At 34.1% G+C, this 27,272-nt stretch overlaps 1 protein-coding gene across 1 annotated transcript in view; it reads left to right on the top strand.

Moving 5' to 3' along the window:
• The first annotated feature begins 2,236 nt into the window (after window positions 1-2,236).
• Window positions 2,237-27,272, top strand: part of LOC130894059 (pyrokinin-1 receptor-like) — a 71,105-nt gene continuing 46,069 nt past the window's right edge. The window contains exon 1 of the mRNA XM_057800604.1: window positions 2,237-2,360. The gene's annotated coding sequence lies outside the window, so the exon portion shown is untranslated. The remainder of the gene's footprint in view (window positions 2,361-27,272) is intronic.

Here is a 27,272-nt window from a genome sequence, read left to right as displayed (position 1 = left end):
TCGAGTACGCGAACCCATTTTACGGGGAAACTTTTGAGGTTAGGAAAAATGCTTACAGAACAATCTGTACAGAATTACGTGCTGTACCGGGTGTCCCAATAAGAATGGCTCTCGGTCATAACTCGGGAACAGTTTATAGTACAGCTTCGGAAAAAAAAATTTATAACAAAAGTGACCTCGAGAAAAACCTGAAAATTATTTACAGAGTTGTAGGTCCACAGCTAGAGGGCGTAATTATCGTATTCTTTAAGAAATTCAGCATATATTTGATTTTACAAGTTTTGGTCTATCTCTTCAAATAAGCGAGAACTTTATTATGAAAAAACGCTTGTAAGTCCAGTTCTACTTAACCTATCTATGCAAACTTAGTCTTTTTGAAGAGAGCTCCTTTCTACCAATGTTAGAGTTATAATTTCGAAACAACCTAATGAGTAACGTATACGCTAGAGGGAGCTATTTATTTATTTTTTTAAATCTAGCTATCCTTAACAAATGTTGAATGGAAACATGCAGTTTTAATTAATGAATATAAAAGTAGACCAAATTAGCAACAGAATAGCGGAAACCGCATGTAGATATCTTTTTCGTATTACGAGATATCCTAGGAAATGTGTAAATTTTAATCATTTTCCTTTAAACATAAATTTCTCCGGATTGACTGAACCGATTTTAACATTTTTTTAACATTTTTGAGTGTATAAGCCCATTTTGAGGTGAAAATTTTAAGGTTAGGAACAAATACTTACAATACTTTTTTGTAGAGAATTTTATACCCCAAATTTTTTGTTTTTTTCGAATATCTGATGGTTTTCCAGTTTCAAAAATTTCTTCAAGTCCCAAAATTCCGTAAATCCGTGCCCGTAATTTTGTTAAGAGCTTCTAGACTTTTTCAGTAACCATAAACCTCCCTGTTTCTGTTACGTGCGTATTATTAATAGACTTTTAAGTGCTCCATACCAGCTTAGGAAAAGTATTCTCTAAAATATATGTTAGCTATATACAGCAGTCCAGATGTACTGTGTAAGAAATTATCAGCACACTAATTTGGAATCAACAATGATACTTTTTTGAGCAACCGAAGGATCTGAAGGATACATCAAATTGGCTCCCCAGTCCAAACGTAAGCCAGATGAAACCTTTATCTCTGCAAAACAAACAAGATACGAAAGAGGTTAAATATACAAAAGATCCTTGATGAAGATTACTTCAGTCCGTAGTCTCCACTCTAATTGGACAGAATCTAATTTGATATTATTTTCTAAAATTTCTCTAGATTTTTCTAAAAGATATTGAAACTCCATGAATATGTACAGAAAATGTTCCAGAAGAGTTTCTATGTGGATGTACTCAAGAAGTGCAGACAGATTTATTATCAGGAAACATATCTGATGCTTTTACTAAGTTAGTAAGTCATTTTTCTAACCAAACCCTAAGAAATTAAGAGAAGAAGACTAAATATTATAAAAGTTTAAATAACTAAGCAGTAACCAATCTCTAAATCTGGATTACCAGGAATATCAACACAAAAAATTATAACACGTTTTGCCGAAACAATAAATGATGTCTTTTAAAAATAAACAGGTGCAGGTCATGGCTTTGGATTGCCCTATTGTACTCATATCATATGATCCACATCAGAGTTTGAATGTTCGAGGCTGGATTATTGCAATAGGTTATTAAATATGATACACGACGATCCTGAAATTCACGAATCTTGTGGACAGATGAGGGTATGTTTCATGGTAGGAGATCCAACATTAGGGTCGTTAAGCCATTTTTTAATAAGACAGTTAATGGAGAAAGATATTTATTCTTTTCAAGAAATGGTTTGCCACTTTAAAGGTATAACCATGTGCTTTCAACATGAAGCTTGCCCAGCACATTATTCTAGCTTTGGTGAAATCAAAAATATAAAATTTAACAATTATAATAACTATTTTATTTTGATGGAGAAGAAAAGAAAACAAAGAAAATAAAAATGAAAATTCATTGGTTATATCTTCAATCGTCTTTTTTTTCAATATTTTATTGTAGCAAGCTGTCGAGGAACTTTTCATCTATTCAAAATTCATTCTAAATTTCCGTGTTTCCTATATTCAGGATGCAAAATAAATATTTCACCAAGAAGAATCGGTTAAGTTTTTGTTTTATTATATTTACAACAAATATTATGTAAGTTTTGCTGCGTGGTAAGGGGGAGTGTGCGCTACGTATTTCCTACAAGGGAAAATTCACCAGTATATATGGGCGCTTTGGGAGATTCGGTTGGGGCATAAATCGAGCGGAAAAGTTGTTCGTTTCAACATTTTGATTGACGTGTTTTCGAAAATATTCGTGATTCTCTTGTGTGAATTTGAGCTGTAAGTGGAAAAAAGTTTTTTACATAGAATATATTAATATTAATTCAACCAAAGAAAAGCTTGGGGAATAAATTTGATTTTTACCTGCTAATAACAATGTAAATAATGCGAGGATATTTACGTTCCGAAAGCAATTTACGTCAACGTCTAAAGCAGTATATTTTATAAAAAAAAAGATGAAAAAATTTGATCTGAAATAAATTTTACCACGTGGGCAAAAGTACAGAAGCTAAATGCATTAATTTCTTACAAATAAAATGCGAGTTCATAAATTTCGACCGTTTTGGTTCGAAGATGATACAACACCTCTTTTATTTGGAATTCATCGTTATGGAAAAACTTGCTTACAAACTTCTGTCTATTGCTACGAAGTTGTTGTTGATAATGTTCATTTATTACTGGCTTTTGTTAAATCTACCATCAAACTTTCCCTTTTCGTTGGGGAACGTATTCATTTCCATTCCCTTCGATCCTCCAAGTTCTTAGTCACGAGGTAATAGCGACCAAGATTGTCTGTAATATTTAGAGAGCAATAATAATCTCATCTACATGTTGCGTTATTGTAATATCATCTCTGTTCCTAAGATAGAAAATCGGGCCTGGTGCTTTCCCCAGTGGAGCCCGTGACATTATTGAATGCAGAGTTGTGAGGTGATCTTGGATTTTGTCTCGTAGGTAGGATTTTAGGATTGGGAGTGAGATATTGAAGGAGTTTCTCTTAATTTTTTCTTTTAATTCGTTCAAAAACGAGATGTAGGGTACAAGAAATAACTCAAATGTACCGGAAATTCCGAGATTTATTTTGCATTACAATTTCAAAGCCTTTAAAACATCAAAAAGTGAAATTATAGAAACAAAATACAATACAGGGTATTTTTACAAAACTTGAAAACGTCCTCTTACAATTTTTTTTCCTAAAATAAAACAAATTCACTTTATTTAAATAATCTGTTTTATCAACATGTATACCAGTGACAGTTCAATTAATGCTTCACTTTAAAATACTCCCCATCACTCGCCACACACTTTTCCATACGTTTTTTCCATTGATCGAAGCAGAGCTGGAAGTATTTTATGGTGAGTACCTTTTGGAGCTCTGCCGTTTTTTGTTTTACCGCTTCCATCGACTCAAATCGGGTCCGTTTCAAGGCAGACCACCTAAGCACTTGATGTTTCAATGGATATATTCCATCACTCGCCATAAAAACAAGCAAATCCAACGAAAGATTTGTCGTTAGTGTTATTATCAATATTTTCATGTATATGTAACACACATGAACTACTTCTTGGTTTCAAATAAACTAACTTTTCAAAAGCGCGATCATGAACACTCTTCGTTCTCGGTTGATTAATATTTCGATATTAACAGACTTCTTAATAGTTTCTCTTCCACAAAAATGTGGATACTCATTTTGAAGCCTAGAATCACAGATTAACATAATGTAAATCGAATATATCTGACAAAAGTAGACGCCAATACACCAAAATATATAAGAATTGACATAAAGTGACAATCGACATTCTCTTATCCTTATTCTCATAATTTTGATAATGCATAAAAAGTTCAAAATGTTCCGTTTTTCTGTAAATATAACATTAAATATCTAAGAGTAACTTGATTCCATACACTTTTTCATACTCAAATCGGGTCCGTTTCAAGGCATATATTTTTCTAACCTTTCAAGGAAATCTGAGCAGACCTGTTGACGCAAAAGCTTTTGGTCGGGAGTCAGACTTTTATCATGTGTCACAGACTTTTGTCATGTGTCATGTAAAATTTTTCTAACCGTTTCTTTATCGACGTTTACACCCTCGGCAATCATTCGGATGCTCATTCGACGATCTTCAAGCACGATTTAGTTGATTTTGGTTACTGTTTCCGGACTTGAAACAGTCACAAGGAGACCTGGGCGCTGGTCATCTTCAGTGCTTTCTCGACCTTTACTGTACCAAAATATGTGCTCAAAAACATTCGCACGAGATAGAGTATTGTCCCCATAAGCCTCTTTCAACAACTCGGATTTTTAACGAGAAATTTGAGATTAATACGCTGTTTTTTTATCTCCATCCGTCAAGCGACCTCGTATTTTCTTTTTATTTATTTCAAAAGTACTTCTGGGAACTGCTAATATTCTAAAAGTGAATCTAAATGTGTAATAAGAAATAGTAAGTACTAAGTAATAGATTTTACTTATTTTATAAAGCTTAAATGAATGATTTCTTAAGCCAACGGGACAACCCCAAAATAATGGGACTGTCCCGTTCAAAACAGGACGTATAGCCAGTCTAATTATACCAAACCTTGTCGAGTGCCTAGGCGATATATAAGAAGTCTTAAAGACTTCTGACGAAGTGTCGCCTTGCTGCTATTTGGTTGTCGTTAAAATATTTCCGATAATAAATATCGGCTACCTAAGTTTGGTACTATTATGATGAAATTAGAATATTCCTAATTTCATTCTTACTTTTTTTTGTACCGTTTTTACATAAGTATTATAAAAAGTATAGTTCATGACTCGTCCAGAGAAGGATTTTTTCGTGCTTGCATGATTTTCCGTGTTATAATTCGCGTGCATGGAAAAATCCTTATTTCCAGACTATTACTGAAATGTACTATTTCGTGATATCAATAATAAAAAATTTTTCACGTGTTTCTGACGATTTTAACACTTTATTTAGTTTTGCTATTAAAAAATTTTAGTTCTACGTTTTTCAAAAATTATATATTGTTTTGATTATGTATGCCAGGATAAATATTATTCCACTATTGAGAAAATCAAGTATGGAGATGAAATTCAGACTAAATTCAATAGAATAGAGAGATTTTGAATTGAAGTTTTGTTATTCTAGTATAATTCAAACAAAGATCGATTCAAAATATTCAATCCAATATTATTCCGCTTCTTATTCAAATAAACTTTATCACATAATTGATAGTATTTAATATGATGATCTGGGAAAGAAGAGGCTGCATTTATGTAGTTTGAAACAACTTCGACAAATATATGTACTTTAAACTTTACGGATTATCATTGTTAAAGATCTAATCTCTGTTACAACGACTGGCATGGCGTCTCAATGCTAGGACAAAACTTCAGAAAATTATAAATTTAAGGTTATGTAAAATCATCAAAGTGAAGCTGTCAACTGTCAACATTGAAGTGGATAGAGATAGAAAAACATGAAATAGTTATTTGTATGCCAAGGACTACAAATGCAATGTAGTATTTCAGCCGCGGCGCACACAACATTTTTTAAACGGCGCATAAAATCCAAAACTTTTTCAATTACATTGAGGAAAGAAAATAAATAATAGAGAATTATAAACATTTTATTTATTGAACAATATAATGTGCTTAATGATATTTGCAATGTCAATCTTAATTTATTAATTATTTCACATTTAAAGAAGTTGAAGTTGTCTACTCTAGAGCGTCCCGAATGTGTTTTGCAGTATGGAACTGTCACTTTTATTACATGGAACACTCAAAACGCAACTTTCGGTTTACAGAACGAACAACTTTCAGATGGCATCCTCGAAAAACTGAATTTTGAATATACTACAGCCACCAAACAATATGTCAATGGAAAAAAATGACACATCCGGTTTCTTTATGACATCATGACATAAATTTTTATAAAAAGTCACTTAGAAAAAAATAATATTCGTGAATGCTTGGCTTCTGGTAGATCAGTGACTTGGATCATATTCAAAATTCAATAAATTCACCCCTACAAGAATATACTTTAAAAAAGTAAGGTTGCATTTTATCGTCAAGATACCGGAAATAAGAAATTTTCGTACCAGGAGATAATTAATTAATCTAGACCCCAAAAGTTTTTTAGACAATTTCAAATTACCTACTAAATCGTTTAAATCACTTTGTATCAATGAAAGCGGTTCATAACTTGGGTCATTCTCTTGAAATACCTTATCATTTTGACTAAGAACAAATTCCAGTTTAGAAACAGAATCCCGACTTTCTGTTTGATTTAGAGACTTTGGGCACTGGCAGTTCGGCAGTATGTAGGTTTCGTCTGTTGGCCGATGACAAGTTTCGGTACTGGACAGTATGTTTGGGCTTGGTGTGACACCTTTTTTTTGAATCAAATAAAAATAAGAATCATTTACATGATTTTTTGGTTTGGTATATCAAAAGGCAAATGTCTAGTACAAATTGAATCTGGTCGTTCCAAGTAGGGTAAAATCGAGACTAAAAAGTATCAAACATAGAATTCTATAGATGAAATTAATAAAAACGTAATAATATATTCATCTTTCCAGCTTAATTTGCTTCTTCATTTTTCTGTTCTGTTTTTCAGCTCTATACTCTCTTCTTATAATATTTTTATATTTCTTCAGCAGTTTTTTTTTGGATCTATTCATTTCTCTTGTACATTCTTCAAACACATTTTTCAATGCAAAAATATGTGGATTGCGTTATTTTTAGGTAAGTAAACTAATCCCTGTAAAACAAATAATACTTCTCTGCTGTTGTCATCCTCGATATCGAACATACATTTTATGAAGAAAGATACCAAGGAGTGCCATACAACATCGAAGAAAATCTTCCAAATACTTGTACTTCTGAACTCTTATCTAACCTACAGATAAATTCCAAAGTGTGAATGTGTGGAATTGAGATTATCCCTTCAAATTGGTTAGCTCCATGGTGTTACACCAATCACATGGACCTGGGATCCTGGGTTTCCACGCGATTGCTGAATCTATAGGAATGTGTGCAGCAATTATATTAAAAAAGGAAATAACGTGTGACGAATTGAATTTCCTGTACTATGTAGCGATAGAGGATATTCATTTAAAATCGTTCAAGTGCATACAACAGTAGATTAGGTCATTCGTAGACCAAATGGATATTAATTAACTTCGGGCACGTGTACTGACTGAAAAAGATTTCCCGCACTATTTCGATTAATGGAAGATTCGTATGGAGCGATGTAGCGATTGAGGATATTCATTTAAAATCGTTCAACTGCATACAACAGTAGATTAAGTCATTCGTATACCAAATGGATATTAATTAGCTTCGGGCACGTGTACTGACTGAAAAAGATTTCCCGCACTATTTCGATTAATAGAAGATTCGTATGGAGCGATGTAGCGATTGAGGATATTCATTTAAAATCGTTCAAGTGCATACAACAGTAGTTTAAGTCATTCGTAGACCAAATGGATATTAATAAACTTCGGGCACGTGTACTGACTGAAAAAGATTTCCCGCACTATTTCGAATAATGGAAGATTCGTATGGAGCGATGTAGCGATTGAGGATATTCATTTGAATTCGTTCAAGTGCATACAACAGTAGATTAAGTCATTCGTATACCAAATGGATATTAATAAACTTCGGGCACGTGTACTGACTGAAAAAGATTTCCCGCACTATTTCGATTAATGGAAGATTCGTATGGAGCGATGTAGCGATTGAGGATATTCATTTGAATTCGTTCAAGTGCATACAACAGTAGATTAAGTCATTCGTATACCAAATGGATATTAATAAACTTCGGGCACGTGTACTGACTGAAAAAGATTTCCCGCACTATTTCGATTAATAGAAGATTCGTATGGAGCGATGTAGCGATTGAGGATATTCATTTAAAATCGTTCAAGTGCATACAACAGTAGTTTAAGTCATTCGTAGACCAAATGGATATTAATAAACTTCGGGCACGTGTACTGACTGAAAAAGATTTCCCGCACTATTTCGATTAATGGAAGATTCGTATGGAGCGATGTAGCGATTGAGGATATTCATTTGAATTCGTTCAAGTGCATACAACAGTAGATTAAGTCATTCGTATACCAAATGGATATTAATTAGCTTCGGGCACGTGTACTGACTGAAAAAGATTTCCCGCACTATTTCGATTAATAGAAGATTCGTATGGAGCGATGTAGCGATTGAGGATATTCATTTAAAATCGTTCAAGTGCATACAACAGTAGTTTAAGTCATTCGTAGACCAAATGGATATTAATTAGCTTCGGGCACGTGTACTGACTGAAAAAGATTTCCCGCACTATTTCGATTAATAGAAGATTCGTATGGAGCGATGTAGCGATTGAGGATATTCATTTAAAATTGTTCAAGTGCATACAACAGTAGTTTAAGTCATTCGTAGACCAAATGGATATTAATTAACTTCGGGCACGTGTACTGACTGAAAAAGATTTCCCGCACTATTTCGATTAATAGAAGATTCGTATGGAGCGATGTAGCGATTGAGGATATTCATTTAAAATCGTTCAAGTGCATACAACAGTAGTTTAAGTCATTCGTAGACCAAATGGATATTAATTAGCTTCGGGCACGTGTACTGACTGAAAAAGATTTCCCGCACTATTTCGATTAATAGAAGATTCGTATGGAGCGATGTAGCGATTGAGGATATTCATTTAAAATTGTTCAAGTGCATACAACAGTAGTTTAAGTCATTCGTAGACCAAATGGATATTAATTAACTTCGGGCACGTGTACTGACTGAAAAAGATTTCCCGCACTATTTCGATTAATGGAAGATTCGTATGCAGCGATGTAGCGATTGAGGATATTCATTTAAAATCGTTCAACTGCATACAACAGTAGATTAAGTCATTCGTATACCAAATGGATATTAATTAGCTTCGGGCACGTGTACTGACTGAAAAAGATTTCCCGCACTATTTCGATTAATAGAAGATTCGTATGGAGCGATGTAGCGATTGAGGATATTCATTTAAAATCGTTCAACTGCATACAACAGTAGATTAAGTCATTCGTATACCAAATGGATATTAATTAACTTCGGGCACGTGTACTGACTGAAAAAGATTTCCCGCACTATTTCGATTAATGGAAGATTCGTATGGAGCGATGTAGCGATTGAGGATATTCATTTGAATTCGTTCAAGTGCATACAACAGTAGATTAAGTCATTCGTATACCAAATGGATATTAATTAGCTTCGGGCACGTGTACTGACTGAAAAAGATTTCCCGCACTATTTCGATTAATAGAAGATTCGTATGGAGCGATGTAGCGATTGAGGATATTCATTTGAATTCGTTCAAGTGCATACAACAGTAGATTAAGTCATTCGTATACCAAATGGATATTAATTAGCTTCGGGCACGTGTACTGACTGAAAAAGATTTCCCGCACTATTTCGATTAATAGAAGATTCGTATGGAGCGATGTAGCGATTGAGGATATTCATTTAAAATCGTTCAAGTGCATACAACAGTAGTTTAAGTCATTCGTAGACCAAATGGATATTAATTAACTTCGGGCACGTGTACTGACTGAAAAAGATTTCCCGCACTATTTCGATTAATGGAAGATTCGTATGGAGCGATGTAGCGATTGAGGATATTCATTTGAATTCGTTCAAGTGCATACAACAGTAGATTAAGTCATTCGTATACCAAATGGATATTAATTAGCTTCGGGCACGTGTACTGACTGAAAAAGATTTCCCGCACTATTTCGATTAATAGAAGATTCGTATGGAGCGATGTAGCGATTGAGGATATTCATTTAAAATCGTTCAAGTGCATACAACAGTAGTTTAAGTCATTCGTAGACCAAATGGATATTAATTAGCTTCGGGCACGTGTACTGACTGAAAAAGATTTCCCGCACTATTTCGATTAATAGAAGATTCGTATGGAGCGATGTAGCGATTGAGGATATTCATTTAAAATTGTTCAAGTGCATACAACAGTAGTTTAAGTCATTCGTAGACCAAATGGATATTAATTAACTTCGGGTACGTGTACTGACTGAAAAAGATTTCCCGCACTATTTCGATTAATGGAAGATTCGTATGCAGCGATGTAGCGATTGAGGATATTCATTTAAAATCGTTCAACTGCATACAACAGTAGATTAAGTCATTCGTATACCAAATGGATATTAATTAGCTTCGGGCACGTGTACTGACTGAAAAAGATTTCCCGCACTATTTCGATTAATAGAAGATTCGTATGGAGCGATGTAGCGATTGAGGATATTCATTTAAAATTGTTCAAGTGCATACAACAGTAGTTTAAGTCATTCGTAGACCAAATGGATATTAATTAACTTCGGGCACGTGTACTGACTGAAAAAGATTTCCCGCACTATTTCGATTAATGGAAGATTCGTATGGAGCGATGTAGCGATTGAGGATATTCATTTGAATTCGTTCAAGTGCATACAACAGTAGATTAAGTCATTCGTATACCAAATGGATATTAATCAGCTTCGGGCACGTGTACTGACTGAAAAAGATTTCCCGCACTATTTCGATTAATAGAAGATTCGTATGGAGCGATGTAGCGATTGAGGATATTCATTTAAAATCGTTCAACTGCATACAACAGTAGATTAAGTCATTCGTATACCAAATGGATATTAATTAGCTTCGGGCACGTGTACTGACTGAAAAAGATTTCCCGCACTATTTCGATTAATAGAAGATTCGTATGGAGCGATGTAGCGATTGAGGATATTCATTTAAAATCGTTCAACTGCATACAACAGTAGATTAAGTCATTCGTATACCAAATGGATATTAATTAGCTTCGGGCACGTGTACTGACTGAAAAAGATTTCCCGCACTATTTCGATTAATAGAAGATTCGTATGGAGCGATGTAGCGATTGAGGATATTCATTTAAAATCGTTCAAGTGCATACAACATTAGTTTAAGTCATTCGTATACCAAATGGATATTAATTAGCTTCGGGCACGTGTACTGACTGAAAAAGATTTCCCGCACTATTTCGATTAATAGAAGATTCGTATGGAGCGATGTAGCGATTGAGGATATTCATTTAAAATTGTTCAAGTGCATACAACAGTAGTTTAAGTCATTCGTAGACCAAATGGATATTAATTAACTTCGGGCACGTGTACTGACTGAAAAAGATTTCCCGCACTATTTCGATTAATGGAAGATTCGTATGCAGCGATGTAGCGATTGAGGATATTCATTTAAAATCGTTCAACTGCATACAACAGTAGATTAAGTCATTCGTATACCAAATGGATATTAATTAGCTTCGGGCACGTGTACTGACTGAAAAAGATTTCCCGCACTATTTCGATTAATAGAAGATTCGTATGGAGCGATGTAGCGATTGAGGATATTCATTTAAAATCGTTCAAGTGCATACAACATTAGTTTAAGTCATTCGTATACCAAATGGATATTAATTAGCTTCGGGCACGTGTACTGACTGAAAAAGATTTCCCGCACTATTTCGATTAATAGAAGATTCGTATGGAGCGATGTAGCGATTGAGGATATTCATTTAAAATTGTTCAAGTGCATAGAACAGTAGTTTAAGTCATTCGTAGACCAAATGGATATTAATTAACTTCGGGCACGTGTACTGACTGAAAAAGATTTCCCGCACTATTTCGATTAATGGAAGATTCGTATGCAGCGATGTAGCGATTGAGGATATTCATTTAAAATCGTTCAAGTGCATACAACATTAGTTTAAGTCATTCGTATACCAAATGGATATTAATTAGCTTCGGGCACGTGTACTGACTGAAAAAGATTTCCCGCACTATTTCGATTAATAGAAGATTCGTATGGAGCGATGTAGCGATTGAGGATATTCATTTAAAATTGTTCAAGTGCATACAACAGTAGTTTAAGTCATTCGTAGACCAAATGGATATTAATTAGCTTCGGGCACGTGTACTGACTGAAAAAGATTTCCCGCACTATTTCGATTAATGGAAGATTCGTATGCAGCGATGTAGCGATTGAGGATATTCATTTAAAATCGTTCAACTGCATACAACAGTAGATTAAGTCATTCGTATACCAAATGGATATTAATTAGCTTCGGGCACGTGTACTGACTGAAAAAGATTTCCCGCACTATTTCGATTAATAGAAGATTCGTATGGAGCGATGTAGCGATTGAGGATATTCATTTAAAATCGTTCAAGTGCATACAACAGTAGTTTAAGTCATTCGTAGACCAAATGGATATTAATTAGCTTCGGGCACGTGTACTGACTGAAAAAGATTTCCCGCACTATTTCGATTAATAGAAGATTCGTATGGAGCGATGTAGCGATTGAGGATATTCATTTAAAATTGTTCAAGTGCATACAACAGTAGTTTAAGTCATTCGTAGACCAAATGGATATTAATTAACTTCGGGCACGTGTACTGACTGAAAAAGATTTCCCGCACTATTTCGATTAATGGAAGATTCGTATGGAGCGATGTAGCGATTGAGGATATTCATTTGAATTCGTTCAAGTGCATACAACAGTAGATTAAGTCATTCGTATACCAAATGGATATTAATTAGCTTCGGGCACGTGTACTGACTGAAAAAGATTTCCCGCACTATTTCGATTAATAGAAGATTCGTATGGAGCGATGTAGCGATTGAGGATATTCATTTAAAATCGTTCAAGTGCATACAACAGTAGTTTAAGTCATTCGTAGACCAAATGGATATTAATTAGCTTCGGGCACGTGTACTGACTGAAAAAGATTTCCCGCACTATTTCGATTAATAGAAGATTCGTATGGAGCGATGTAGCGATTGAGGATATTCATTTAAAATTGTTCAAGTGCATACAACATTAGTTTAAGTCATTCGTAGACCAAATGGATATTAATTAACTTCGGGCACGTGTACTGACTGAAAAAGATTTCCCGCACTATTTCGATTAATGGAAGATTCGTATGCAGCGATGTAGCGATTGAGGATATTCATTTAAAATCGTTCAACTGCATACAACAGTAGATTAAGTCATTCGTATACCAAATGGATATTAATTAGCTTCGGGCACGTGTACTGACTGAAAAAGATTTCCCGCACTATTTCGATTAATAGAAGATTCGTATGGAGCGATGTAGCGATTGAGGATATTCATTTAAAATTGTTCAAGTGCATACAACAGTAGTTTAAGTCATTCGTAGACCAAATGGATATTAATTAACTTCGGGCACGTGTACTGACTGAAAAAGATTTCCCGCACTATTTCGATTAATGGAAGATTCGTATGGAGCGATGTAGCGATTGAGGATATTCATTTGAATTCGTTCAAGTGCATACAACAGTAGATTAAGTCATTCGTATACCAAATGGATATTAATTAGCTTCGGGCACGTGTACTGACTGAAAAAGATTTCCCGCACTATTTCGATTAATAGAAGATTCGTATGGAGCGATGTAGCGATTGAGGATATTTATTTAAAATCGTTCAAGTGCATACAACAGTAGTTTAAGTCATTCGTAGACCAAATGGATATTAATTAGCTTCGGGCACGTGTACTGACTGAAAAAGATTTCCCGCACTATTTCGATTAATAGAAGATTCGTATGGAGCGATGTAGCGATTGAGGATATTCATTTAAAATTGTTCAAGTGCATACAACATTAGTTTAAGTCATTCGTAGACCAAATGGATATTAATTAACTTCGGGCACGTGTACTGACTGAAAAAGATTTCCCGCACTATTTCGATTAATGGAAGATTCGTATGGAGCGATGTAGCGATTGAGGATATTCATTTGAATTCGTTCAAGTGCATACAACAGTAGATTAAGTCATTCGTATACCAAATGGATATTAATTAGCTTCGGGCACGTGTACTGACTGAAAAAGATTTCCCGCACTATTTCGATTAATAGAAGATTCGTATGCAGCGATGTAGCGATTGAGGATATTCATTTGAATTCGTTCAAGTGCATACAACAGTAGATTAAGTCATTCGTAGACCAAATGGATATTAATTAGCTTCGGGCACGTGTACTGACTGAAAAAGATTTCCCGCACTATTTCGATTAATAGAAGATTCGTATGGAGCGATGTAGCGATTGAGGATATTCATTTAAAATCGTTCAAGTGCATACAACAGTAGTTTAAGTCATTCGTAGACCAAATGGATATTAATTAACTTCGGGCACGTGTACTGACTGAAAAAGATTTCCCGCACTATTTCGATTAATAGAAGATTCGTATGGAGCGATGTAGCGATTGAGGATATTCATTTAAAATCGTTCAAGTGCATACAACAGTAGTTTAAGTCATTCGTAGACCAAATGGATATTAATTAGCTTCGGGCACGTGTACTGACTGAAAAAGATTTCCCGCACTATTTCGATTAATAGAAGATTCGTATGGAGCGATGTAGCGATTGAGGATATTCATTTAAAATCGTTCAACTGCATACAACAGTAGATTAAGTCATTCGTATACCAAATGGATATTAATTAGCTTCGGGCACGTGTACTGACTGAAAAAGATTTCCCGCACTATTTCGATTAATAGAAGATTCGTATGGAGCGATGTAGCGATTGAGGATATTCATTTGAATTCGTTCAAGTGCATACAACAGTAGATTAAGTCATTCGTATACCAAATGGATATTAATTAGCTTCGGGCACGTGTACTGACTGAAAAAGATTTCCCGCACTATTTCGATTAATAGAAGATTCGTATGGAGCGATGTAGCGATTGAGGATATTGATTTAAAATCGTTTAAGTGCATACAACATTAGACCAAATGGATATAAACGAGCTTTACTGATGGTGTATCTTTGCATTGTTTAGTAAGATGTTTAACGTTTCTTGAAAATCTTCCCAACCGCTAGAACCAAGTTTTTGGTGCAAAAAGGGATGTCCTCAACTATCCTTATCTTGATGCCCCACAAGAGGTGTTAGATTTATATTTGTTTATACATACTGTTCATCACTTATAAACTTTGATTAGTTCATCTTATGTCGAATCTCTGAAGACATCTTCGATAATCTTCCCAGCAGATTATTTATGTAAAATGTATTTGATGAGGTAATTTATGACGGATATAGTGAATTAAAGGCATTTGAACCGTTGTAAGTGGAAAAATACGTCATATTAGGCTCACCTTGAAAGGTATTTTGAAGTTTGAGGCTCGCGAAGATTAGTGGCCACCCTTGTAAAATACTATTATATACAGTTGAAACTGGTTAAAATATGGAGTTCTTGGATTATAATAGGCGGAGGTTTATGTTTTTATACGACGCTTCGGAATCATTTATCAATTTTTATTACAAAAAAGTATCATCTCCCCTTCGTACATCTGTCGTTCTTTAATAATATTTCCGTTTCGTAATCAATTAGATGTAAAGCGTATTGAACTCTCTCAATTTACATTATTACCCACGTAGTTCCTCTTTCAAGATAGATTCGTTTTTTTTTTTAATCAAGCACCAATCATAGCGATGTATTCGGAAAAAATCTCTGCTACAATAGGGAGGCAATTATTGCCCGAGACGTTTGATGTTTACTGAATAAGACGATACGGAACGGAACCGTAATTGATAATAAATTGTGTAAGCTTTACATTTTCCGATAGAGCAATGGCTACTGATATGGAGCAGAGTGTATACAGCAAAGTCTCTCTGTTATATCATTAGGGAAAAGTAACTTTGACCTACTTCAAATACCCTCTTTTGTTTATAAAAAAAAAACTATTAAAAAATGATTATGGTATTAATAAAAAAAAAAATTTTCCAATATATTGTTGGAGTAATGGAGGTTGAACTGGAAAGTTTTGTTATTTGGGATTCCGAGGTTGTGATTATTAGAAACGTTTTTGCTTTTTATCCAGTTTCATATTGATTCTAGATATTTTGAAAATACATTTTCATGTTTAATTCACAACATGTACAACCCTGAATGAATTTTTTAGAATAAAAGGAATTGATATTTGGGTTGTACACATGAAAAAAAAAATAATTATTTCTATAACAACAACAATATAGGAAGAAAATCTTTTTTTTTGAATTAGAAGCACCTCAAATGTGATTTAAATTTTACTTCATTATGTGATAGATTTCCAAAAGACACAGTTAGTACAAGAGTTGCTACTTAAGTTTTGAGATATGGCAGCATTGATGTGAATATGTCAAATGTGACATTGCCCTAATGAAGTTTGACATTTTTAATGGTGGACGTACTCAGAACAAGTTGTCATATGAGTGCTATTCATTTTCCTAACAAAGTATTTTCTCTAAATTGCCTATATTGAAAAACTGGAAACAATTTAGAAAAAAAAATCTTCTTCTAATTAGATACACTCCATTAAATTTCATTTAATCATGTGACAGCTTTCCAAAAGAGACACAGTTAGTACAAGAGTTGCTACTTAAGTTTTGAGATATGGCAGCATTGATGTGAATATGTCAAATGTGACATTGCCCTAATGAAGTTTGACGTTTTTAATGGTGGACGTACTCAGAACAAGTTATCATATGAGTGCTATTCATTTTCCTAACAAAGTATTTTCTCTAAATTGCCTATATTGAAAAACTGGAAACAATTTAGAAAAAAAATCTTCTTTTAATTAGATACACCCCATTAAATTTCATTTAATCATGTGACAGATTTCCAAAAGAGACACAGTTAGTACAAGAGTTGCTACTTAGGTTTTGAGATATGTCAAATGTGACATTGCCATCATGAAGTTTGACGTTTTTAATGGTGGACGTACCCAGAACAAGTTGTCATATAAGTGCTATTCATTTTCCTAACAAAGTATTTTCTCTAAATTGCCTATAATGAAAAATTGGAAACAATTTAGAAAAAAAATCTTCTTTTAATTAGATACACCCCATTAAATTTCATTTAATCATGTGACAGATTTCCAAAAGAGACACAGTTAGTACAAGAGTTGCTACTTGAGTTTTGAGATATGGCAGCATTGATGTGAATATGTCAAATGTGACATTGCCATCATGAAGTTTGACGTTTTTAATGGTGGACGTACTCAGAACAAGTTGTCATATGAGTGCTATTCATTTTCCTAACAAAGTATTTTCTCTAAATTGCCTATATTGAAAAACTGGAAACAATTTAGAAAAAAAAATCTTCTTTTAATTAGATACACCTCATTAAATTTCATTTAATCATGTGACAGCTTTCCAAAAGAGACACAGTTAGTACAAGAGTTGCTACTTAAGTTTTGAGATATGGCAGCATTGATGTGAATATGTCAAATGTGACATTGCCCTCATGAAGTTTGACGTTTTTAACGGTGGACGTACTCAGACCGAGTTATCATACGAGTGCTATTTGAGTTGTTTACGGATACTTGAAATATTCAAGTTGATCGAAAAATGGAAATACGATGATTTTCATGATTTTTGACGACCAACAGCAGTGTGCCGATCAACACGCTTCGACTTTTGGTGATGAAGCACCATCTTGAGTCACCGTATTTCGCTGGTTTTACGTCCATTTCGCTACACGATGAATTTTTTAATAGTCGTCCAACATCCATGCTATGCGTAAGAAGATTGAAGCATATTTGGGCTTCAATTCCACCCCACATGTCGCATGAACATTTTACTGTTTGTAATCTTTTACAATCTTTAAAAAAATCTCGTGTCGATTGGTGCAAAGAAATGATGAAAAAATTCAATAATGGTGCTTCGAATAGTCATATAGAACCGAACCTAAGCAACAATCGACTGTATGTCAAGATGAGCCAAATGCAACAAAAGTTGTCAAATAAATACTATCCTGTTTTTTCGGAATAACTGGGCACCGCGTTGGTATATATGAAATATATATATATATATATATATATATATATATATATATATATATATATATATATATGAATGAAATGACGGCAAGTATATCGGGCAGACTAAGAGATCCGTTAATGTCAGGTTTAAAGAGCACAAAGTTCATTTAAAATATGGACGGATTTGAAAATCAAATATTTGTTGATGACGCTGCTAGTCATAATCAGGACATTGATATTAATAATGTAAAATTGTTAAAAAATGTATCCAATAATGAAGTCATTAGGTTTTAGTTCACCTTCAGTCTTCGAAGAAACAAAAACGTTTTTGAATGGTTGAAACCCTCGTATTAAGAAAATAACTGTTGTTGGTCTGTAAATTTGCTTGATATTATTCTGTAGAAAAGTTGATTCGTGAATAAACAAAGAGGAGCTAAAGAAAACCGTCAGAGTTCATTTTCAATTATCGACGGATTCATTTTACGAAAAAAATCATAGCACAGCTTGTTCACAGGTATGAAAAGTTCCCTAATCGTCATTGAGATTTTGTAAAGAAATAAGTTCTATTGTACCTTACTTTTGGTAATAACATTTGGTTGAAAAAAAAAACCTTCGTGAATAAACAGCATTTTTAAATGTGATTCTTCTAGAAATCGTTTATAGCAAATATCAATTTTAAATGTGCTTAAGGTTATTTTCAGTAGATTGTTTGTACAAATAACTTTCCTAAAAATCAAAATGTTGACTTTCCACTTTATCGAGAAACATTTTAAGCACATATAGTTTTTGTTTAGTAGATAAAATAAGGCTAATTAAAAATGGATATTTTTTTCTTTGAAAATAAATTTAATTCCCTCTAAATGAGATAAATTTTAAACCTATCAGTATCAAATTTCAAATTTAAAAGGTGTTAATACCAAGCCTAACAATTATAGTGCTTGTTTTCATTTATTTCATCTCCGTTTTGATCTTTATTGAAAGTAAAATACACTAACGATTGAAGATGTTTTGGAAAATGGCTGAAACGTTATTTTCTCATTTCTCATTATCTTAAAGCTTGGTTTACGTAACCAAAATTAAGAATTAACATTAAATTAACGAATTAAATTACTAATTAAAAGACACTGAAATGGTATTTGTAGTTCATACAGAACACTAACTTAAAAATTAAACTAAGAGTTCGCCAACTTTTGATTTCTTAGTTTTGTGAGGTTATAAGCTCAGAATACGTTTGGTTAGGCCCCTTTCACACCAAACGAATCCGAATCAATCTCGATCACTCCGAATTAAGTTGAATTTGATTCGTCATCTCCACTCTTTCACACCAGCTGAATCAACCTGAATAATTCTTACCTGGAATGTTTAATTCTTCGCCAATTTTCCTCCACACATAAGATATGAGATTTCTGTTGCTGTGATTTTTATCACTGGCGTCATAAATCGCACTATTTTCTTCAACTTTTAAAATTAAAAACTCCGCGTCCATCTCGTATGGTTGTTGATTCAAGACTGATCGGACGGGGAATCTAACAGGTTGAATCAAGTGCGACCTCGAATCAAACCTGATTGAACCAGATTCGTCCGGTCTGAAGGCGGGAAAAGAATCTTGGTCAATCAGATTCAACTTGATTCGGAGTGATTCTGATTGATTCGGATTCGTTTGGAGTGAAAGAGCCCTTAGTCAATATTGTTGATATTATTTTGTTAACAACATCCTTGTTCTGTGGTTGTGGAAATATTAACCGCGTCTTTTAAAATCTGATTTCAAGAAAATATGAAAAATCAACGTCTAAAAGTTAGCATGTCATTTAAACGATGGAACACTGATAAACACTGTCAAGAGCTTTCCATATTTGTATGACAAAAAGGACCATAAAGGGAATGTCTATTCGTTTACTAATAATTTATAATTATCCTTAATTTGCTGCATAAACTGAAAAATTAACACCAAGAAAATTTAGTTTAAAGTTAATTTCAATTTAGCTCCAATTTTGCATATATTCCTAATCGTGTTATAATAGTCCAGTCAATTACGGCATAGGTTACAAAAATAAATTAAAATTGAAAAATAAAAAATTGTGTGTGTGTCAGCTCCGAGTTCGATAGTCTAACCAGACGCAAAAAGAGTTTATTTAACTTAAAAAAGATTGGTTGATTGCCAGAATATTTTGGGCTTCCTTCATTAATTTTTTTTTTAATCTGTAAGCTCGCTGTCTCTCGGCTGGAGTTTTTGGAGGTTTAGATTTTTTCCTAGTCAAAAAATATAAAAAAAAATTAGGAAATTTATAAAAGCATAATTATAAAAATTTTAACCGACTTTAAGAAAATTGATTAAAAAAGGTTTTTATAAACATTTTTTTAAAATTATTATAATTAATTTTTTATTTAAAATATAATATTATCTTAATAATTAACAAAAATGGTTATAAAAAGATAATTGTGTCACTAAATCTTTTATATACAATAATAAATAGTACATGAAAATTATTTAAATAAGCTAAAAAATAACTTTTCGAAAGAAAATTATATAAAAACATTATAATGAAAAAATATTGTCGATTTTTCTGATAATATTATCGAATTATTGACTACAGTTGTTAAAATTTGAAAATTATTTATAAAATAAATCATAATAACGTGGAAGAATTTATAGACGTCGACAAAAAAATTAATTTTTGGTTGGGTTAGAAATTTTCTATTTTATGTGGATTCGCTCGATAATCCATATTGGGTTGATTATCTAATTTTATGTGTTGTTTTCAAATATATATTTATATGAACTACATCGATAATTATTAAAATATTTAATAAATACAAATTGCACATGCTCATACATATAATACATGAATTATAACGCACCTTGCAACCACGTGTTTGTTAGATGTTCCGGCAATATCATCTACACCTCTTTCTGCCATAGTTATTTGAAAATACTTTCAGTTCACTTTAGCGGAACACAATGATAATAAAACTTCACAATGACAGCAATATAAGTATGTCGACACTAACAAATTAGAAAGTTGTGCATCATAGGGTGCGCACCAAAAACGTAACGAGGTTATACATCGATAGATTTTACTCCTTACATTTTTCTCATACCGGGCCGCTTATATATACAAATCGATTCTTAAGGAGTAAACTCCAAAAAAATCTAAAAAACACGCTTTTAGCAATAATCCAACTGAAAAGTAATAAATAATTGTAGGCTTAATGAGAAAATTATAAAAGCATGGAGGGCTTTCTATCACATTTTTATATTGAGTATGCATCATGCCATAGACTACATGAACAAAAAACCAGAAATCAAACAAGCGAAGACCGCTGAACAGATCAACAAAAAGATGGTAGTGAACTGGACCACCGTGTCTCAAAAAGAGTTCAGAGGGTGAAAGAGCAATTTTTAACAGCCCTATGCTTTAATATTGATAAGATTATGGGCGATGGGCGTTCATAAAAAGTATCGAGACCTAAACAAGAGTTTTTTTTTAAATTCAACCGATTACAATAACCGCATCTCGTCTTAGGATCGGGCAGAAAAGCGAAAAAATTTCCAAAATAGACGAGAGAAATTTTGGTTATAAAGTGGCTCGCGAAAAACTGGTATGCGACAATTAGGCAGAAAATTCAAAATCGATAAGAAAAATGCAAGAAACATTCTAAAGGAACGTAGTTCAAAAATAAAGAAAATTGTCACCCAAAGCAACAAATGGATCAAAAATCAAAACTTACAAGTTTCAATGACAACGAATTTTCTTCCGCGCTAAAGATCATTATCAACGACGAGTCATACTTTACATTTCACGGCTTATTATGGCCAGAAAGACGAGGAAGTAAATTCAGAAGATTATTTCAAAACATACAAAAAGTTAAACTCGAAAGTGTGGGTATGGTTGTCGTTGTTAAGCATAAATTTGTCCATATGGAAATTCTGTAACTGCCAAAATATATGGAAAAGACTGTATTAGATCTAGATAAATGCAGTTCATAAATAACAAACATCCTGACTTGCTTTGGCCAGATATGGTAACTGCTCAATATACAAAGCAAGTTCTGGGAGCTCTTGAAGAGTTGGAAATTGCGTTTATTGAAAATATAGGAATGATCCATTTGAACTTTTTTAGTAAATTTTACACAACGAATATTATCAAGTCATTTCGAAAAGGAGAGTAGCCAATGTACTGAAGTTGTCATCGAAAGGTCATCTGGAAATGAAGAAAATCCTTTAGCGTGTTTGTGAAAGTTTATGAACAGCTCCGATGATGTGACTGGTGTAAAAAATGTACAACTTATGCTACGAGTAATGGGCCACATCGCAAGAGAAAGGCACCCATGAAACAGTATAATGTTGGTCCTTTCGAAAGGATTGCTTCAGATATCGCTGGACCATTTCCGACGACGACGACAGTGGTGGTAAATATATCCTAGTTCTGCTGCATTTTTTCATCAGCCGATATGTTGTGCTCTCGGAAATCCACAGCGATCAAAGAAGAAACTTCGAGAGCCATCTGTTCCAGGAAAGTGGTGACAAGTTGGGACGACCGCATAACATCCACAATCGGATGAAATGATGGAGAGAATGAACATGACCATTGGAAGATATCTGTCCAAAGTAAATTCCAGCCATCACAGAGATTGGGGTCAGAGATTCCTTGTCACCTAGAATTTAGCTGTCGATCTGATAAAGACCTAGCGGGCTTATGCGATCCAACTGAGAAGAAAAATATACTCAAAAAATGAGTCGATTCTTCAAGTCTCTTGAAGTTTACGTTCTAAAAAAATGAAAGTTATCAACAATAGCCAACTTATAAACGTTGTAATAAATCTGAATATCAGAATGCATTCCATCACATCTAGAAAAGGATCAACCAGAGCGAATGGTATTTCAGTCAATAAAGTAGAATATGACTCACTTTTGTCAGACATAAAAGTCCTAGAACCTGATCAGTGGCTAGCTGGAAAATCGGTATTGTTTGGTGAGGAAAAAATTGAATTTCCTCATAAAAGGCTCAATTGGGGATAGCTCAAAAGTACCTGAGGATCTTACATATTTATTAAACCTCACGAAATTGATCGGACCAGCTGCTGCAACCGGCGCGGCGTAACTTAGGGTGCTGCACAGTCCCTCTCACGGAAGTATAATAAAGCCCTGGTGTGGGTAATACCTCTCAGAAAGATTATGATGGCATCAATATAGGCGAAGCTCGTGCAAGATTTCCTGGATGTTGTTGGAAGCTTTATTCGTCCATGGTGATTAAGAAGATTATACTAAATAAATGAAAGCCAATTTGACAGATCTACCTTTAACAACAAACTTACTCATCAGAACTCATGAGTCACCATTTAAATATAAATAATAATATAAAATGTTTCATTTTCATTTACGATAACTGCACTGATACTTTTGGTTTATGTTTTTTCATTGCCATATAGTGAGAATCATCAATTTCCTAAATATAAATTGAAGACAACAGTGAAAATATGTTAAAAGCTTGTCGAGAATAAATTCGTTGATATACCATTATTCTTTTCCAAAAACACTTCATATTGTATCAATTTTATTGCAAAAAGGAGAAGAAGAAATATTAGACATAACAAACTGTCTTGTCAGTTTCAGGGACACAGCTGAAAAGTGAAAATATAGGGTCCCACGAGATTTTATGATCATATCAATAAGGAGCTTTTGCTTTGTGCCAACATCAAGGGTCCTATAAATCACGGCTTATCTATTTTCAGCTTAATTTGTTTCCCGGGAAAGTTTTCCGAGCTGTGAGGCTTGAAAGATTGCAGAATTTAGTTATTTTTCTATTTTCCGTTATTCAAATAGAATTATAGATACAATACGTCAGATCTATTGAAAAAATGTTTGTTTTTATTTAGTTTTTAATTTCAATTTGTAGCTATCTGATTTATCGCATCTCAAGAAATCGTCCATTCAGCCTGACCACTTATGTGGAATCAGTTTCAAGTCAGTAGAGAAACTGGGATAATCTACAGGCAAAAAAACCTTTGGAAGCCTTTAATTAAAAAAATCTATTGAGTATCCCACAAATATTAAGAAATCAGCCTCTATATGTCTGAAAATTACACCAGGTTCACTAGGTTTAGTAAAAAATGCAACCTGGAGACTCTGCAACGTAGAGAAGGAAACCTCTAACCGCATTTTCTCGAAGGGTGTGAAACTACAAAACTCCGGAGGATTATACCTGGAAGCGTACAAAATAGAAAATTAAGATCTTTGGTAGCCTCCGCAGCTGGTCATCTAGGTCAGCTTCTATCTGTCTGAAAATTACACCAGGTTCACTAGGTTTAGTAAAAAATGCAACCTGGAGACTCTGCAACGTAGAGAAGGAAACCTCTAACCGCATTTTCTCAAAGTGTGAGACTACAAAACTCCAGAGTATTATACTTGGAAGCGTACGAAATAGAAAATTAAGATCTTTGGTAGTCTTCACATCTGGTCATCTAGGTCAATTTCTATCTGTCTGAAAATTGAACCAGGTTTACTAGGTTTAGTAAAAAATGCAACTGGAGACTCTGCAACGTGAAGAAGGAAACCTCTAACCGCATTTTCTCGAAGTGTGTGAGACTACAAAACTCCAGAGTATTATACTTGGAAGCGTACGAAATAGAAAATTAAGATCTTTGGTAGTCTTCACATCTGGTCATCTAGGTCAATTTCTATCTGTCTGAAAATTAAACCAGGTTCACTAGGTTTAGTAAAAAATGCAACCTGGAGACTTTGCAACGTAGAGAAGGGAACCTCTAACCGCATTTTCTCAAAGTGTGAGACTACAAAACTCCAGAGTATTATACTTGGAAGCGTACGAAATAGAAAATTAAGATCTTTGGTAGTCTTCACATCTGGTCATCTAGGTCAATTTCTATCTGTCTGAAAATTAAACCAGGTTCACTAGGTTTAGTAAAAAATGCAACTGGAGACTCTGCAACGTGAAGAAGGAAACCTCTAACCGCATTTTCTCGAAGTGTGTGAGACTACAAAACTCCAGAGTATTATACTTGGAAGCGTACGAAATAGAAAATTAAGATCTTTGGTAGCCTCCGCAGCTGGTCATCTAGGTCAGCTTCTATCTGTCTGAAAATTAAACCAGGTTTACTAGGTTTAGTAAAAAATGCAACTGGAGACTCTGCAACGTGAAGAAGGAAACCTCTAACCGCATTTTCTCGAAGTGTGTGAGACTACAAAACTCCGGAGTATTATACCTGGAAGCGTACAAAATAGAAAATTAAGATCTTTGGTAGCCTCCGCAGCTGGTCATCTAGGTCAGCTTCTATCTGTCTGAAAATTACACCAGGTTCACTAGGTTTAGTAAAAAATGCAACCTGGAGACTTTGCAACGTAGGGAAGGAAACCTCTAACCGCATTTTCTCAAAGTGTGAGACTACAAAACTCCAGAGTATTATACTTGGAAGCGTACGAAATAGAAAATTAAGATCTTTGGTAGTCTTCACATCTGGTCATCTAGGTCAATTTCTATCTGTCTGAAAATTAAACCAGGTTCACTAGGTTTAGTAAAAAATGCAACTGGAGACTCTGCAACGTGAAGAAGGAAGACTCTAACCGCATTTTCTCGAAGTATGTGAAACTACAAAACTCCAGAGTATTATACTTGGAAGCGTACGAAATAGAAAATTAAGATCTTTGGTAGTCTTCACATCTGGTCATCTAGGTCAATTTCTATCTGTCTGAAAATTAAACCAGGTTCACTAGGTTTAGTAAAAAATGCAACCTGGAGACTTTGCAACGTAGAGAAGGAAACCTCTAACCGCATTTTCTCGAAGTGTGTGAGACTACAAAACTCCAGAGTATTATACTTGGAAGCGTACGAAATAGAAAATTAAGATCTTTGGTAGTCTTCACATCTGGTCATCTAGGTCAATTTCTATCTGTCTGAAAATTAAACCAGGTTTACTAGGTTTAGTAAAAAATGCAACTGGAGACTCTGCAACGTGAAGAAGGAAGACTCTAACCGCATTTTCTCAAAGTGTGAGACTACAAAACTCCAGAGTATTATACTTGGAAGCGTACGAAATAGAAAATTAAGATCTTTGGTAGTCTTCACATCTGGTCATCTAGGTCAATTTCTATCTGTCTGAAAATTAAACCAGGTTTACTAGGTTTAGTAAAAAATGCAACTGGAGACTCTGCAACGTGAAGAAGGAAGACTCTAACCGCATTTTCTCAAAGTGTGAGACTACAAAACTCCAGAGTATTATACTTGGAAGCGTACGAAATAGAAAATTAAGATCTCTGGTAGTCTTCACATCTGGTCATCTAGGTCAATTTCTATCTGTCTGAAAATTAAACCAGGTTCACTAGGTTTAGTAAAAAATGCAACTGGAGACTCTGCAACGTGAAGAAGGAAGACTCTAACCGCATTTTCTCAAAGTGTGAGACTACAAAACTCCAGAGTATTATACTTGGAAGCGTACGAAATAGAAAATTAAGATCTTTGGTAGTCTTCACATCTGGTCATCTAGGTCAATTTCTATCTGTCTGAAAATTACACCAGGCTCACTAGGTTTAGTAAAAAATGCAACAGGAGACTCTGCAACGTGAAGAAGGAAGACTCTAACCGCATTTTCTCAAAGTGTGAGACTACAAAACTTCAGAGTATTATACTTGGAAGCGTACGAAATAGAAAATTAAGATCTCTGGTAGTCTTCACATCTGGTCATCTAGGTCAATTTCTATCTGTCTGAAAATTAAACCAGGTTCACTAGGTTTAGTAAAAAATGCAACCTGGAGACTGTGCAACGTAGAGAAGGAAACCTCTAACCGCATTTTCTCGAAGTGTGTGAGACTACAAAACTCCAGAGTATTATACTTGGAAGCGTACGAAATAGAAAATTAAGATCTTTGGTAGTCTTCACATCTGGTCATCTAGGTCAATTTCTATCTGTCTGAAAATTAAACCAGGTTCACTAGGTTAAGTAAAAAATGCAACTGGAGACTCTGCAACGTGAAGAAGGAAACCTCTAACCGCATTTTCTCAAAGTGTGAGACTACAAAACTCCAGAGTATTATACTTGGAAGCGTACGAAATAGAAAATTAAGATCTTTGGTAGTCTTCACATCTGGTCATCTAGGTCAATTTCTATCTGTCTGAAAATTAAACCAGGTTCACTAGGTTTAGTAAAAAATGCAACTGGAGACTCTGCAACGTGAAGAAGGAAACCTCTAACCGCATTTTCTCAAAGTGTGAGACTACAAAACTCCAGAGTATTATACTTGGAAGCGTAGGAAATAGAAAATTAAGATCTTTGGTAGTCTTCACATCTGGTCATCTAGGTCAATTTCTATCTGTCTGAAAATTAAACCAGGTTCACTAGGTTTAGTAAAAAATGCAAC

This window comes from Diorhabda carinulata, chromosome 5 (genome assembly GCF_026250575.1).
Source record: "Diorhabda carinulata isolate Delta chromosome 5, icDioCari1.1, whole genome shotgun sequence".
Classification (NCBI taxonomy): domain Eukaryota; kingdom Metazoa; phylum Arthropoda; class Insecta; order Coleoptera; family Chrysomelidae; genus Diorhabda; species Diorhabda carinulata.
This window is presented reverse-complemented; position numbering and strand designations above follow the sequence as displayed.